Raw genomic sequence first — 16,784 nt, 5'->3', positions numbered from 1 at the left:
ATTAAATGAAATGTCAAATAAAACTAATTAAATCCAATGATTCTTAATAGTGCATAATTAAAAGTTTTGGCTTGACTCTCGAATTTTATCCCCAGTGGAGTCGCCAAGCTATCGTAATGGTTTTGGGACCACCAAATGTAACGTGTTTTAAAATCAAGAGAAATAAAATGGGAGAGTCGCCACCAATCTTTGTTAGGATGTGATTGGCTACCTAAAAATTTATCCTTTTAATAAAACTATAAAAATAGATTTAAAGTTTATCAAAAAGATAAATTTTGATCTACGAAAATTAGGTTGGGTCCGGGAGTTGGTTACGTGTGGGGAAAGATTAGCACCCCCACAACACTTATAAATTGGTACCATTTAATTATGCACTATTTTCGATGTTGGATAAAAATGGTTTTAATTTGAAATTTAACACTAATTCCCTTCATTTGAAAAAATAAAATTTTGCTAAAAATGTTATTTAGAAATATTGAAAAAATCTTTAAGTTAAAGAATTATCTTAAAATTCTTCAACATCTAGGTAGAATTTAAAATAACTCTTTTCGCTTAAGATTTAACACAATAATCATTAAAATGAAACAACAATCTTTATAGAAATAATTATTAGTGACTCTCCAACATCTAGGCAGAGTATCAAGAATTATTTCTTTTGGAATGTTATTTTTATTTTATTTTATAATATCACAAAAAAAAATTATTTTAAGTATTATTCTTTTTTTTATTATAAAATATTTTATCACCGAACAGTAAATTAAAGAGAGAATAATACAGACAATTATTGATGATAACATGCTAACATATGTATGCTAATGAATGTTATGTAGGATGAGATGCAATTTTAAAGTTAGATTCTTAAGTATAATGAGACCACCTCGACTCTCCAACATCTATGCAGACCTTAAATGCGACTATTTATATTTAAGATCTCAATTTATTATTATACTTTTTATTTATTAATCTTATTATTATTGTGAATTAAGAACTTGTGTGAAAAATTTAATGAAATGGAGTTTCCTAAATACCCCATCATTTAGGCAGCATTCGAAAATAAACCATTTCATGTGAGATTTTCACGCGTGTCCTTAAAGTTTTGAAATAGATTTAGGGTAAAGGTTTAAGTTTAGGGTTTGGGGTTTTAATTAAAACGTTAACATCTCTAAAAATCCTCATTATCTAGGTGGACTTTTGGAGCAATTTTAATTTTTCATAATTTTTGAAAACTAATTAAAATTTTTTTATATTTTTTTATGAAAATTTATTAATAATAATTCTCCAACATCTAGGCGAAATTATTTCTTTAGAAAAATATTTTTTTTGTTCCCTCCAACATCTAGGCAAGGAAAATAAAAAGCTTATTTCATTATTATTATTATTATTTAAACATTTTTAATATATATTTTTTTGGTTATTATCCTATATTATTTTCATTTTATTATTACTAATAACAATTAGATATTTATCCTAATAAGTTTAAACATTTATCATGCATAAATATAAAAACTTAAAAAACAAAAATAATATATAAAAAAAATTAGAAAAAAATTTTTTTTTACTTGAACCGGATCGATCAACGGTCCGATCAACGCTGGTCTGGGCCGATCAACCGGTTTAGCGGTTCAATCAGCGATTCGATGATCCAACGATTCAGATCGATTCACTGGTGGTTCGTCTGAACCAATTCAAAGCTGGTTGAAGCGGATCATCGGGTCGAGTTACGCGGATCTCAGGTCAGTTTCAATCAACGCGCGTATCCTCTATGCTTGAAACGATGTCTTTTGGTCCTATGCTCAAAACGACATCGTTTTGCCCTTATGTTTTTTATAAAAATCAATTTTTTCCTTAGTTCATTTCATTTCATAAAAAAAAAACTTTGGGGTTTTCTGGTTTTCATCGGAATTCGGCATCGTGCACTGCACCGGTCATCATGTGGGTCACCACCGACGGTGGTCATCGGTGATCGAAAAAAGGTTAAAAAGTCATCAAAAATTTCTCTCGACGCCCTCTTTCTAGATCCAACCTTCGTTTGGCTTGAAAATGCTTTAACAGTTGCGAATTGGTCTTCGAAGTTTCTGATCTCTCATTTTTTTCTTTTTTTTTATTTTTTTCGGATGACTTAAACTAATAATTTTTCTTTCTTGTTTCAGGCAGCTATGGCACTAAGGTTCTCTCTGTGGGGAGGACTGTGTTTGTTTTTCTGTGTAGATCTGTTTCATTTTCTATTTGGGGTATTTGAGGGGGTTGTTTGAAATTTTGGTTTTTTTATGCATGGGAATAGAGGTTCTGTTTGGGGCTGTTGAGAGTGTTTTAAGGGGGAGTTCGTCTGAGCTCAAGGGTTTTCATAGGGGTAGATTGAATGGGTCTTTTTTTTTTTTTTAGAGAGCGTCCGAGAGAGCTAAAGGGGAAAGGGGTTGGGGATTTTAAAGAGCTTCAAATAGGGGTATTTGGGTGGCTGTAGGGTGGCTATAAATGGGCTGAACATGGAGCTGGTTAGAGGGCTGGTCGGAGGAAGCAACGACATCGTACCAGCCTCTGGTTTCTATTTTATTTCCCTTTTTCTTTTTTTTTAATTATTGATTTTTTAATTATTATATATATTTTAAAATTATTATTATTATTATTATTAAACTAAAATGGAAACAGTAGACCCGGATAAAATCGGTGTTTACAGTTGCTCCTCTTTGCACATTACTAAGAATCAGGAATAGGGTAAAGATAAAGACAACGATTTTGTCCGAAAGTAAATCATGAATTTTTTTTTTTTACATGTAAGGTCAAGTGATAAAGAAAACGACATCGTGAGTTGAAAAATAAAGAATCGATTAAGGCAACATCGAAAGTTGAATAATAAGGAAAGTGATCGGGATGACACCATGAGTCAAGGAATAATAAGATCCGGATTGAACTTGGATTGACTCACCAGTCAAAAACGAAGAGATCGAGAATAAACCATGAGTAAGAGAAATACTAAGGATTAAGATTAAACCGTGAATCAGAGAATAAAAAGATCGAGATTAAACTGCGAGTCAAAAAATTAAAGATGATTGGGACTAAATCGTAAGTCAGAGAATTAATAAAATGATCGGGATTAAACCACGAGTCAAAAGATAACAACAATCGAGATTAAACTGTGACTTTGAATTAAAGAGATCGAAATTGAACCACAAATCGAAGAATAAAAAGATCGAGATTAAATCGTGAGTCAAAGGATAACAACAATCGAGATTAAACTGCGACTTTGAATTAAAGAGATCGAGATTGAACCACGAATTGAAGAATAAAAAGATCAGGATTAATTCACGAGTCAAAGGATAATAACAATCGAGATTAAACTATGACTTTATATTAAAGAGATCGAGATTGAACTGCGAATTAGAGAATAAAAAGATTGGGATTAAATCGCGAGTCATAAAATGACATTAACTTGGATTGAATGCAAGTTAAAAAGATAAAAGAGACTGGGATTATACCGTAAGTCAGGAAAATAATAGAAATGATCGGGATTAAACCATGAATCAAAGATTAAAAATGACTAGGACTAAACCACAAGTCCAAAAAATTATAAAAATGATCGGGATTAAACCACAAGTTAAAGATTAAAGATGATTGGGACTAAACCGTAAGTCAAGAAAATAATGAAATGATCGAGATTAATCCACGAGTCAAAGTATAACAACAATCGAGATTAAACTACGACTTTGAATTAAAGAGATCGACATTGAACCGTGAATCGAAGAATAAAAAGATCGAAATTAAATCGTGAGTCAAAGGATAACAACAATCGAGATTAAACTGTGACTTTGAATTAAAAAGATCGAGATTGAACCACAAATCGAAAAATAAAAAGATCGAGATTAAACCATGTGTCAAAGGATAACAACAATCGAGATTAAACTGCGACTTTGAATTAAAGAGATCGGGATTAAACCACGAATTGGAGAATAAAAAGATCAGGATTAAACCGCGAGTCATAAAATGACGTTAACTTGGATTGAATGTAAGTTAAAAAGATAAAAAAGATTACGATTAAACTGCAAGTCAGGAAAATAATAGAAATGATCGAGATTAAATCACGAGTCAAAAGATAACAGATGACTGGGACTAAATCACAAGTCAGAAAAACTATAGAAATGATCAGGATTAAACTACGAGTCAAAGATTAAAGATGACTAAGACCAAATCGTAAATCGAAGAACTATATAAGACTGAGCTGTGAGTTGAGAAATAGGAGATTAAGTACTCCATAGACCAACAGTTTTGATTTTAAAGATTGTGTTAACATACCATCTTCAAGGCCATCATTTTTGTTTCGAGAAAGAAAAATGTTGATTCTTCCTGATGTCTCATAAAGAAACCTTCTATGCAGCTTATCGAGAGGCATGTAATGCGTGTAATGATTGTGATGAATGAAAAGACAAAAATGCCGTCAACGAATTATATCATGCATTTCATCCAAGTTAATTCAACTTTTGGTTCAATTCTTTCAAACTTTAAAAGCCACTTCCAGTAATCTCGTCCTTTTAAATCTTTCAATTTTTGACCAAAAATCTCTGTCTCATGACAGACCCATTTGACTTTTAATCGCTCAAAAATCTTTTTTTTTACTTTTTCTTTTTTGTCTTCAGTAATCCATCGATTTTGTTTCATTCTTTCTGCCCCCATATTACTATTTTTGTCATCCTTATATTGCATTCTCTTTTCGAGTGATGCATTAGTCTATTATGAACTTTATCAATCAATATCTTAATTTTAAATAACAAATGCAATGATTTCATGTTCAAAGTTAGGTGTGCAATACGACCAGTAATAGGGTATTTCGGGATTAGAAAGATAAATCTTTCGAGACATAAAGAATAGTTGACTCAAAAGTATTTCAAAAATCAAATATCAATTCTCTAAATAATGGACATTTGGACGACCTTGGCCTACTCAAACCAGGTCTTTTCCAAAAACTCGTTACATTTACGATCTTGTCACCTGTGATTTCATATGACCAATCTTTGCTCCACATTTGTGACTAATGAGAACTTACCCCCTAAAAGTCATCTCTTTTAATCCTGGTGACAATTCATCCATTTGGTGCCACTCTTTCGTTCTCTGAAGAACTTTCTCCGAGTTTCACCTTCATTCAAGCCATCTTTACAGGTTTTCAGCTTAAATGATCCCCTTTGACTCAAACCGCTCTTTTTGAGTTTTCAATCTAAATCATTTCCTTTCTCATTTCTTTTTTTTTCATTTTTTTTGGTTTTTTATATTTTTTTTCTTTTTTTTAAGCAAAATATTTCTTGACAATGTTTGAATTTACAGGACTTGGTAATTCATCTCTATCCATTTCTGTAAAGATCAGAGCTCCATAAAAAAAACCTTTTTTACCACATAGGGACCTTCCCAATTGGGTGTCCATTTTCCTCTATTGTCATGCTGATATGGCAAAATCTTTTTTAAAACTAATTCACCCTCACGAAAGTATCGGGGTCGTATCCTTTTGTCATGTGCCCGCATGATTCTTCTTTGATATATTTATCCATAATCGAGTGCTAAGAGCTTTTTATCTTCAATAAGATTCAGTTGCTCAAAACGATCCTGAACCCATTCTGCCTCATCTAATTTTATCTTCATCAACACCCTCATAGAAGGAATTTTTACTTCAATCGGCAGTACAGCTTTCATCCCATACACTAGTGAAAATAGGGTGGCCCATGTGGAAGTTCGTATTAATGTTCTATAGGCCAACAAAGCAAAAAGTAACTTTTTATGCCAATCCTTATATGTGTTAGTCATTCTTCCCAATATTCTCTTGATGTTCTTATTCGCAGCTTCCACTGCACCATTCATTTTTAGGCGATATGGTGCTGAATGATGATGCTTGATCTTAAACTGTGCACATAATTCTTTCATCATTTTATTATTTAAATTGCTAGCATTATCTAAGATAATCCTTTTCAAGAGACCATACCGGTATATTATCTCTCTTTTTATAAATCTACACATCACTGATCACGTAATACTAGCATACGAAGCTGCTTCCATTCATTTTATAAAATAATCGATTACCACAAAGATAAATCAATGCTCATTTAAAGCTTTAGGGGTTATGGATCCGATCACATCCATTCTTCGCATGGAGAAAGGCCACGGTGACGTTAAGTCATGCAGTAAGACTGAAAGAGAATAAATTTTATCTACATAAATTTGGTATTTGTGGCACTTTCTAGCATAACTGAGGCAATCATTTTTTATTGTAGACCAGTAGTAACCAACTCTCATGATCTATTTGGTCATCATATGCCTATTAGTATGTGTTTCACAAATTCTTTTGTGTACTTCTTCAAGTATCATTCTCACTTTCATAGCATCGACTCACCTTAGCAAAATCTGATCTTGACTCTTTTTATACAGGATTTTTCTATCAAGCACAAAACCTACTACTAATCTTTGAATGATCCTCTTATCATTTTTGAAGCCTGCTCTGGGTAGTTTTGACACTTGATATACTGTATAATATCATAGTACCATGATTGTCGATCTACCTCTTCTTTCACATTTGAACAGTAGGCTGGTGAAACTTTTATTTGTACTTTAATGGACTGGATTTCCATACTATTATTTAACTTAAACATTGCTACCAAAGTAGCTAAGGCATCAGTAATCTAGTTTTCTTCTCGAGGAACATGCTGAAATTGAATCTCTTTAAAATATTTTCTCAAGCCAGCTATGTGCATTTGGTATAATACTAGTTTCGAGTCATTGGTCTCCTATTCACCTTTTAGTTGATAAATTACCAAGGTTGAATCCCTATATACTTCTAGTGTTTCAATTTTTTTTTCAATGGCCATCTGTAACCCCATGACACATGCCTCATATTTCGTAACATTGTTTATGTAATTAAAATCTAACTTTATGGTACATGGGTAATAATTTCCTTCTAGAGATATTAGCACTGCTCCAATGTCATGCCCCATTATATACGCCCCGTCGAAAAATATTTCTATACTTCTCTTACAGGCTCTTTATCTTCATCCTGTAAGATTATCATCAAATCTTCATCTAAAAACTCAAACTTCATAGGTTCATAATCTTTTGTAGTTCGATCAGCAAGAAAATCAGCAATTGCACTCTCTTTTATGAATTTTTATGTCACATACACAATATCATATTTTGAGAGCATGACCTGTTATCTCGTTAGCCTGCCTGATAAAGATGGTTTTTCAAAAATGTAATTGAGGAGATCTAATTTCGATATTAACCACGTCGTATGGTAGAGCATGTATTGCCTGAGTCTACGAGTAGTCCAAGCGATGGCATAACATATTTTTCTATTTGAGGGTACTTGGCCTCGTACTCTGTAAACTTTTTACTAAAATAGTATATAGCATGCTCTTTCTTGTCAATTTCATCTCTTTGCCCCAATACACATCCCATTGATTTTTTTTGAACTGTTAGATATAAAATCAACAGTCTTCATGTAACTGATGAAACCAACACCAGTGGGTTTATCAAATACTTTTTAATCTTTTCAAATGCATTTTAGCATTCTTTATCCCATTCACCAAGATTATTTTTGTCAAGCAACCTAAAGATTAGATCACATTTCGAGGTAAGTTAGATATGAAATGAGAAATATAATTCAATCACCCCAAAAAGCCTCTCACATCCCTTTGTGTGTGTGGTGTTGATAATTCTTGAATGACTCAAATTTTATCAGGGTCTACTTCTATACCTCTTTCACTGACTATAAACCCTAAAAATTTTTTAAATTTGACAACAAAGGTGCATTTGGCTGGATTCAACTTAAGCTAGTATCTCCGTAATCTTTCAAAAAGCTTTCTGAGATTAACAACATGATCTTCCCCTTCTTAAGACTTAGCTATCATATCATCAACATATACCTCTATCTCCTTATGCATCATATCATAAAAAAGAGTGACCATTGCCCTTTGATATGTGGCACCAGCATTCTTTAGCCTAAAAGGTATAACTTTATAGTAAAATGTGCCTCACATTGTCACAAATGTAGTTTTTTCCATATTTTCGTGAGCCATTTTGATCTGATTATAGTCGGAGAACCCATCCATTAAAGAAAAAGTGGAGTGTTTAGCAGTGTTATCCACAAGGTTATCAATATGTGGCAACGAAAAATTATCATTTGAGTTGGCCTTATTTAAATCTCGATAGTCCACACAAATTCTAACTTTTTCATCTTTTTTAGGAACTGGGACTATATTGGTCACCCAAATCAGGGTACTTGGCTACTTCTAAGAAATTAGCATCAAATTACTTTTTTATTTCAACTTTTATCTTCAGCAATATTTCTGGTTTCATACGTCTCAACTTTTGTTGTACTGGTCGGCATTCTGATTTTAAAGGTAACCTATGCTAAACCACCTCTATGCTAAGTCCTGACATGTCCTGGTAGGACCATGCAAATACATCAATGTACTCTTGTAGCAGATTCACCAACTTTTACTTCTCAATTGGTGATAATGAAGTATCGAACCTAACTTTTTTCTTATTGTCACCATCTCTCAAATTTAATAGGTCAGTTGATTCCTGGTAGGGTTCTATAATTTTTTTATCTTGTTTCATCCATTTTAACAGATCATAAGGTAAATCATAGTCTTCTGAATCAACATCGTTATCAAGCTCGCTAATGTGAGTCAAATTTTTAAAATCAAACCCAGTGTTATTACCTTAGTCATCCATAATGTTCATTATTAGAAAACCTGAAAATGGGTATAATCACAAAGAAATATATATTGACCTTGGCAAGGGCAAAGAGAATGGTAATGAAAGAAAAGAAAAATGAAAGATAGAGAACATGGTATAAGTGAAATGCATTGCATTCATCATTTTATTAAGACAATGAAAATAAGCCTATACATTTAACCTCAGCATGCTCTTGGGCAAAAGCAATTGAAATTTTTGAGTTAAAAGGTTCAAGGATAATAAAAATGATATACCATTCTTCGAGTCTCCTAAAAAAGAAAAAAGATCTCTTCATCTTGTATGACTCCTTCATCTACTTCCACTTGAAATCATGAGAAAGCTTCCTCTAATCCCATTACCAGTCTCATTTGTTCAACTTCTATCGACCCAGGATAGACAAGCCTGACTGAACGAAAGGTTTCATACAAATAAGGGAACACTATTTTTCTATCAATCGAATTTTACCCTTTGAGGCGTGCCATTCTCTTTTCTTCTTCTCTAGCATTACATTCTTTTTATCAACAGTCATAGGCTTATAGCCTAACCCCTATCTTTCTTTATTTTCAATCAGGCATGATGCTCTAACGATTCATTGTAGAGCTCTCCCTAAGCCTTGCCCGACTCGCCAACCCTTGTCAGCGGTCTACTTGATCACCATATTTGTAGCTTTTGATAATTGAGGGATTGATATCTTTGACCCTTCTCTTACATAAGTAGCATTTGTTACTTCAAAAGCTCTGAAAGAATATTCAATCACTTCTTCTACTGCCTCAACGTAAAGAGTTGTTAAGGTCTTTGTTACTAATAAATCCTCGTCACCATCCACACTGACTTATTTTCTTTCTATGATGAATTTTACCTTCTAATGTAAAAATAAAGGTACAACTCTGATCGTGTGAATCCAAAGTCTTCTAAGTAGATAACTATATGCAAGAGTTATGTCTATTACTTGAAATATAACGTTGAAGATACAAGGATCGACTTATAATGGGATATCTATATCGTCAATTGCCTCTCTTCGCGTCCCGTCAAATGCTCTTACAACCATATGACTATTTCGCATGTGAGAGAGATCCACTAAAAGCTTTGACAATGTTGTTAGAGGCATAACATTAATAGATGATCCATTGTCAATCAGCACTTTGACCATAGTGTGGGACTTACACTTGACAGTAACATGTAAAGCCTTAACACTACCACGTTCTTTCGGAGGTATTTCATCATCATTAAAGGTGATAAAATTTGACGCTATGATATTTCCAACCATGTGATCTACCTTCTCAACAGAAATGTTATGCTCGACATAAGCTTGGTTCACACTTTCAGCAAAGCATTCCTATGCGACTCAAAATTTAATAGTAACAACAGTAAGAAAATATGAGCCGGCAGTCTATTTAACTGGTCAACCACACTATACTCACTGTGTTTAATGTTCTTTAGAAACTCACAAGCTTCTTTTTCTGATACCAGTTTGTTAACTTGCACTTCCGAACTTACTACCGATTGAGAATCTTGGCTTTCCCTTATGTTTTTTTCTCCTATCTTGCATTTCCCTTTCCTGGCCCTTTCTGACATTTCAAGAGTATAAATTCGACCACTTCGAGTCATTCCTCCTATTTTCGTTATGTTGGCGGTATTCTCCGCTCTTGGATTATTTGAGGTCATATTAAGCCCTCGCATCACTACATCATAATCGTATTGTCATGGGACTGTTTTGTTGGTCTGATAAGGGAATGGACTAGGGACATAAATGGTCATTGGTGTCTTGGAAGAGGAGATGGTTTTCTCAATTAGGAGCTCTGGTTTCTCATCATAGTAGACAGTGAGAGGTTTGGGGATAAAAGACTTGTTAGGATGCTCATCACCAACTGTATTCACACTATTTCCATCATATTCATCATAGAACTCAATGATGGCCTCATCCATCAAGCTCTGCAATGTCTGCTTAAAGACCTTACAACTTTGGATCAAATGTCCAGTTGTTTTCCCATGGTATTTGCAAAAATGGTTAGGGTTTTCATGACTTCCATTGTCATCCAAAAATAATGGTTGAATCATGCCCGTTTCATACAAACAGTCGTACACCAGTTCAAAAGGGGTCCTCACTTCATCTGTGCATCTTTTGATCTTCACATTAAAAATATGAAAAATTATTAAAGATTTTCAATATTCTACAACACTTCTATATTTATATATTAAATTTATCAAACATTATTTTATTCTCTTTAGAATGTTTTTAAAACAATTCTATTCAAATAACACTTTTAATAAAAACTCCAACAAAACAAAAAAATGACATTGATCAATAGATTTTGATATTCCATTAATGCCACTAAAAACAATTTTTTTGTAAATTTGAAAATGTATTTATGCTGGATTTTTTTTTTTTTTTTGTAATTTAAGAATTGAAATTTATCAAGTTTGAGATTCAAGCTTCAATATCTATCATTTCTTTTTTCATTTTCAAACTATAACCTCTTTTATAAAAAAAAAAGTATATATGTTTTTTTTCAATAAAAAAATAAGTATATATGTTGAATAAGCTAGGTAGTTGGAAATAACTTAAATTGCTCCTTTGTACACTTATAATTATTGGATTTTTTTAAAAGATATAATTATAATAATTATTATAATTATATAATCAATTGAATAACCAGTTATTACGTTATAATCAAATTACAATTACTGAATAATCAATTAATAAATTTTAATAGAACTAAACAACTAAATTCACATACAATAAAACTTAAACTTAAAATCTTATTCCTATGTTGTGAATTGTTTTGCTTTACCTAAGTCTCTATGCTGGGAAATAAACAGCATTCTTAGCATCTACTGGTGGCGTAATGATAGCAAAGGGAAAAGAATCTACTGGTTAAAGTGGAGAAAGATTAGCAGACCAAAAAGTGCAGGGGCTATGGGCTTCATGACATGCATGATTTCAATATGGCTCTACTCTGCAAGCAAGGTTGGGGGCTGCTTCCAACAACAAATTCTCTGGCTTACCGTGTTTTGAAGGGGAAATATTTTTCACATAAGGACCTTTTGAAAGCTGAGCTTGGGCATAATCCCTTCCTCACCTAGCGTAGTATTTGGGACTCTTTGAAGCTTCAAGGGGACTTCGTTAGAGAATGGGCACAAGAAAAAACATAAAAGTATGGATTGATAAGTGGGTGGCAGTACAGGGTGTGTTAAGATGTCTAGAACCTAGGGAAGGGGTGAATGGAAACATGTATGTATGTGAATTGATGCTGAAACAAAGTGTTGGAAAAAATAACTAGTCTACCACATCTTCAATGGGGAGGAAGCGGATACCATATGTGCCATTCCAATTGGGACACAAAATCAGCCGGACATACTCGTATGGCACTACAACAATAATGGGATTTATTCTATAAAGAATGGATATCGACTGCTGCGAGAAGACATGGAAGAAGGAAATGATGAACAATACATGACCGAATAGAAGGGAGCTAAATAGAGAGAATATGGAGACTGCCGATCCTGAGTAAGGTAAAAGTATTTGCGTGAAAAATGTTTTATGCGATTTCATCAATCCAAAAAAAAAAAAATTTGTTTAAAAAGAGGATTATTGAAGAACGGAGTTGCCCAAGGTGTAACGATGAGGAGGAGCCAGTTGTTCATGCCTTACGAGACTGCTCTATAACACAACAAATCTGGTTTCAAACGGGATTCGCATGGGAAGATTCAGAGCAGAACGTAACACAATAGGCATAAGAGATGGAAGGAAAACTTAGTGATGAAAATCTGAAAAAAAATTTTATTGCAGCATAGGCTAAGTGGAGTAACAGGAATGAGAAAGTACATGGTGGCAGCAGGCTGTGGATTATGCGGTCACCTATTGGGAGGACTACAAAGCTGCCCAAATAACAAGTGAGTGGTCCTGCATTATTGGTCCATTAAATATTTAATGGCGTCCAGCAGATTTTATTGGCCGTTTTCGTGTGGAAGCCGCACTCTCAAGTTTTCTCCACTGCTCTCTTTATTCAGCAATCCATCTTCAGAGCTTGCTCTATGTTTAAATTAAAACCATCATGGAAGATGCTTCTGCATGCCCTCCTTACATCTTGGCTGAAATGTAAATCTTTGAACTCTACATAAATTTCTTTTGAAATTGTTTCAGCATATCTGATTGTTATTTTTGGTTTCTTTTTTATATTTAAGGCTGTGACAGATTAAATTTTATTCATTAAAAATCAAAATTCAATAATTATTAATGGGCCACATTTATCGGCAACTCTTTACTATATATAATATCAAATTAATTTTAATATGATTGAATGCTTACCTGTCAAGGATTCATTTCAAGCAGCAGCCTTTCCGCATGTGATGCTATATACAAGTATATATTGATAGAGAAATATATTTCTCTATATTTTTAGTTGAAGCAAAATATTCCCCACTAGTTAGTAATTACTATATCGAGATAATGCTTTTATAATTACATATAGTACTGTTAATTAATATCTCTAATTTTGAATTTAAATTTCAAAGCCAATCACTTCTTTTTTTATTTTGAGAGTACAATCTCATTTGTATAAAAAAAATATCTTTAGTTTCTATTAAATGAGATTTAAATTTAATTATATATCTTTTGTTATGAGGTTGGTTACCATATATGAGGACAGATTCATTTGCATTTTTTAGTTTTACATTTTTTTACATTAATTTTAATACATCTAAAAGGTGAAATTAAATTATTTTTTACTTATTTTTTAATTTTTAAAAATTATTAAAATTAATGATTAAAAAATTTTATAAAATTAAAAAAATGCATATAGTACACAATTAATTCTTCACATTCAAAGAAAATAAAAACTTATAATCTAAGTCAAAACCATATAGTACACAATTAAGGATCTCTATAAGCAGACTGTTAAATAGTGTAAAAAGTTATTGATTAGGCGGCCCTAGGGTTAGCGTTTGGTTTATATTCTTCTAGAATTCAACTACTGTACGATAAAAAGAGGAAGCCTTAGTTCTGGTTTCTATCCAATTCCCCTCCACAGAGAGACCAAAAAAAAAAAAAAGGAGGTTCATATATGATCCACACATACGACAAAATACCCACAATTTGAAATTCTTATTAATAGTAATAAGAGTCATTACAAAATTATTGAAATTAAAAATAAGTATTCTATTAACAGATTGTACTATTGTTGATGAGAATTTTTATTCTCTATAAATACCCTATTCTCATAATGATGAAGCTTGTGTCTTCCATAAGTAAATCTTCTTTTTTACAAATTTTTAGATCTTCTCCACCTTGAATTGTTTCCAAAATGGCTGCCCTTAGAACTTGTGAACAACCATCACTAAGCAATCAAGGAATGTCCATTCACGTGACTAATAAAGTTGAGAAAAATGACCAAATCCAAGGAACTGCCGAGAATGAGTTTGATTACTCTCGAAGGGCACAGTGGGTTCGAGCTGCTGTGCTTGGAGCCAGTGATGGGCTAGTTTCTGTTGCATCATTAATAATGGGTGTTGGAGCTGTTAAGGATGATATAAAAGCCATGCTTCTTACTGGTTTTGCAGGCTTGGTTGCTGGAGCTTGTAGCATGGCAATAGGGGAATTCGTCTCTGTATACACTCAAAGAGACATAGAGGAAACCCAAATGAAAAGGGAGACAAGGATGCGAGAAAGTGGAGACAATGAGGAAGAGACTGATCAGAGAGAGAAGCTGCCTAATCCAGGACAAGCTGCTATAGCATCAGCCTTAGCTTTTTCAGTTGGTGCTGTGGTGCCACTGTTAGCGGCTGCATTCATAAGGCAGCATAAGTTGAGGCTGGCTGTGGTTGCTGTAGTGGCTAGCTTGGCCCTGGCGGCGTTTGGTGGGGCAGGAGCTGTACTTGGGAGGACTCCTCCGGTGAGGTCTAGTGTCAGGGTGCTGATTGGAGGGTCGATGGCTATGGCTATTACTTTTGGCCTGACAAAGTTGATCGGCATTACTGGACTCTGAAGCGCTTGGCTAATGCCGGCTTGAAAGCATTTTCCATCTGCCTAGTATCGAACAAGTGTAGATTACTCCGACAGTGTTAATTGCAATAAGGGTAGCCTTTTGGGGAGAATTCAGTGCAAAATTTATCCTTTGTGCAATGAAGGGTAGATGCCCTGTGTTTTTTTCACTCCGCTCACGTTAAAATATTAATAAAAATGTCTATCATACGAACGTTCATGTGATAAATTTTAAATTAATGTCATAATGTATGATCCATAAATTTATAATTAAATTTAATATTAAAAGTTGTCACCAATCTTTTTTTCTGTCTAGGTACGATTGGCTACTCAATTGAATTTATCCCGTTTAAAAAAAAAAAAATTCCAAGCTTGATTTAGATATCTTTAAAAGTTAAATTTTAATTTACAAAATCAAATCTAGGTCTAAAAATACGATTACGTATGAGAAAAATTGGTTACGTATGAGGAAGGTTATAACACATTCACAACGCCAATACAAAAGATGGTACTAGTTTGATTTTGTGTTATCCAAGCCTTACAATGTGTTTATAATTTTTTCAAGTAAATTTAATATTAGAAATTGATCTTAAAGTTACTCCAATCATTTAGTAATAATTTAAGATAATTTTTTCACCTCAGAAATATTCATAGAGGCTTGTGTCTCACTTTGAAGAGACTCCATCATCGGATTCATTAACATATTTTTTAAGAAATCAATTTTTTTAAATCAATCGATAAAATCCTCCAATCATTTGGTGGAATTTTATATCGATGCATATTCTTCAATTATTTTGTGAGATTTTTATTTGAAAATCTTATTTAAAAATAAAAGTCATTAAATCTTCTAATAATTTAGTAAGATTTAACAAAAATTTGAATCCTCCAATCATTTTGTATGATTGAAAAATTATTTTTTCAAAAATTTATTAAGTGCTCCAATTGTTTTATAAAACTTAATTCGAGATTTTAATCTTTCAATCATTTCGTAGGATTAAGACAATTTATTTTTATTATGAAAATTTTCAATCGTTTGATAAAACTTAATTTAAAATTTTTAAACTTATGAAATCCTTCAATAATTTGGTAGGAATCATGAATTAATTATAAAAATTTATTTTAAATATGCATAAAAGAAAAAAGAGAAATAGCTAAGTAACATAAATAGATATAGAAATAAAGAAGCAAGTAAAAAATAAAAATTACGAAATAAATTGGGCTATAATTGATTTCAAAGTATGTGGGCCTTTGTAATTGTGTCTGTCCATTTCAATTTATTGGTTGTTGGAACCAGTTACGATTTGAGCTTCTTATTAGATTGGATTCTCAAAGTGGATCAATTCCCTTTTACTTTTCTTGCTTTTTCACCCTATTGTCTTTTCTCTTGTTTCTTTACAAAATAGCCTATGGCTTTGCTAGCGCCCATCGCTTGTGGTGATTGCCTTTCTTTTTGGTTTAAATAAAAATCAAACAAAAACTTAAAATATATATACCCGAAACTCTCAAAAATCTTGCTACCAAAATTTTTTGTTGAATGCTTCTTTTTTGTGTTTCTTCTTAATTCCTCCCTTCAATACAAAACTCTTAAGAAAAAATTCTAATTATCTAAACTCAAAACATCAGAAAAGACTATAAAAAAACTCTTAATTTTTTTGCTTTTTTTACTCTTCCTCTGTTGATTTTTTCTGATTGATTTTTAATTGTTTCTAATTTATCATAATGAACTTTTTTTATAGGCCTCTAATCCTAATTACAATAGGAAAATAGGCTTTCTTGGTTTGAATCTCCTAATCAACTTCAATCTTAGATTTTTAATCCAAATTCACCTCTCAAACCAATTGCCTTTTACAGTTATTTTTCAATTAGAACACTTTTAATTAAACAACTCAATTAGAATTAAACCTTCTTCAAGTTTCAGCAAAACAATTCTTTCTTTTTTAAAAAAAATATTAATAATAACTCTAAACTAATTACAATACCAAAAATAAATTAAAAAAATTCAAAGTGTAATCTTAAAATATAAATTGACCTCGAACTAAATAAGGTGTTTACAATCTATAAATACCAATCGAAAATAAAATAGGCCATAAGGATT

At 32.4% G+C, this 16,784-nt stretch overlaps 1 pseudogene; it reads left to right on the top strand.

The window, feature by feature from the left end:
• The first annotated feature begins 13,961 nt into the window (after positions 1 to 13,961).
• Positions 13,962 to 14,789, top strand: LOC111291101 (vacuolar iron transporter homolog 4 pseudogene; annotated as a pseudogene).
• Positions 14,790 to 16,784: the final 1,995 nt, after the last annotated feature.

The sequence above is a fragment of the Durio zibethinus genome, chromosome 11 (genome assembly GCF_047325235.1).
Source record: "Durio zibethinus cultivar Kanyao isolate XHJ-2024 chromosome 11, ASM4732523v1, whole genome shotgun sequence".
Classification (NCBI taxonomy): Eukaryota; Viridiplantae; Streptophyta; class Magnoliopsida; order Malvales; family Malvaceae; genus Durio; species Durio zibethinus.
This window is presented reverse-complemented; position numbering and strand designations above follow the sequence as displayed.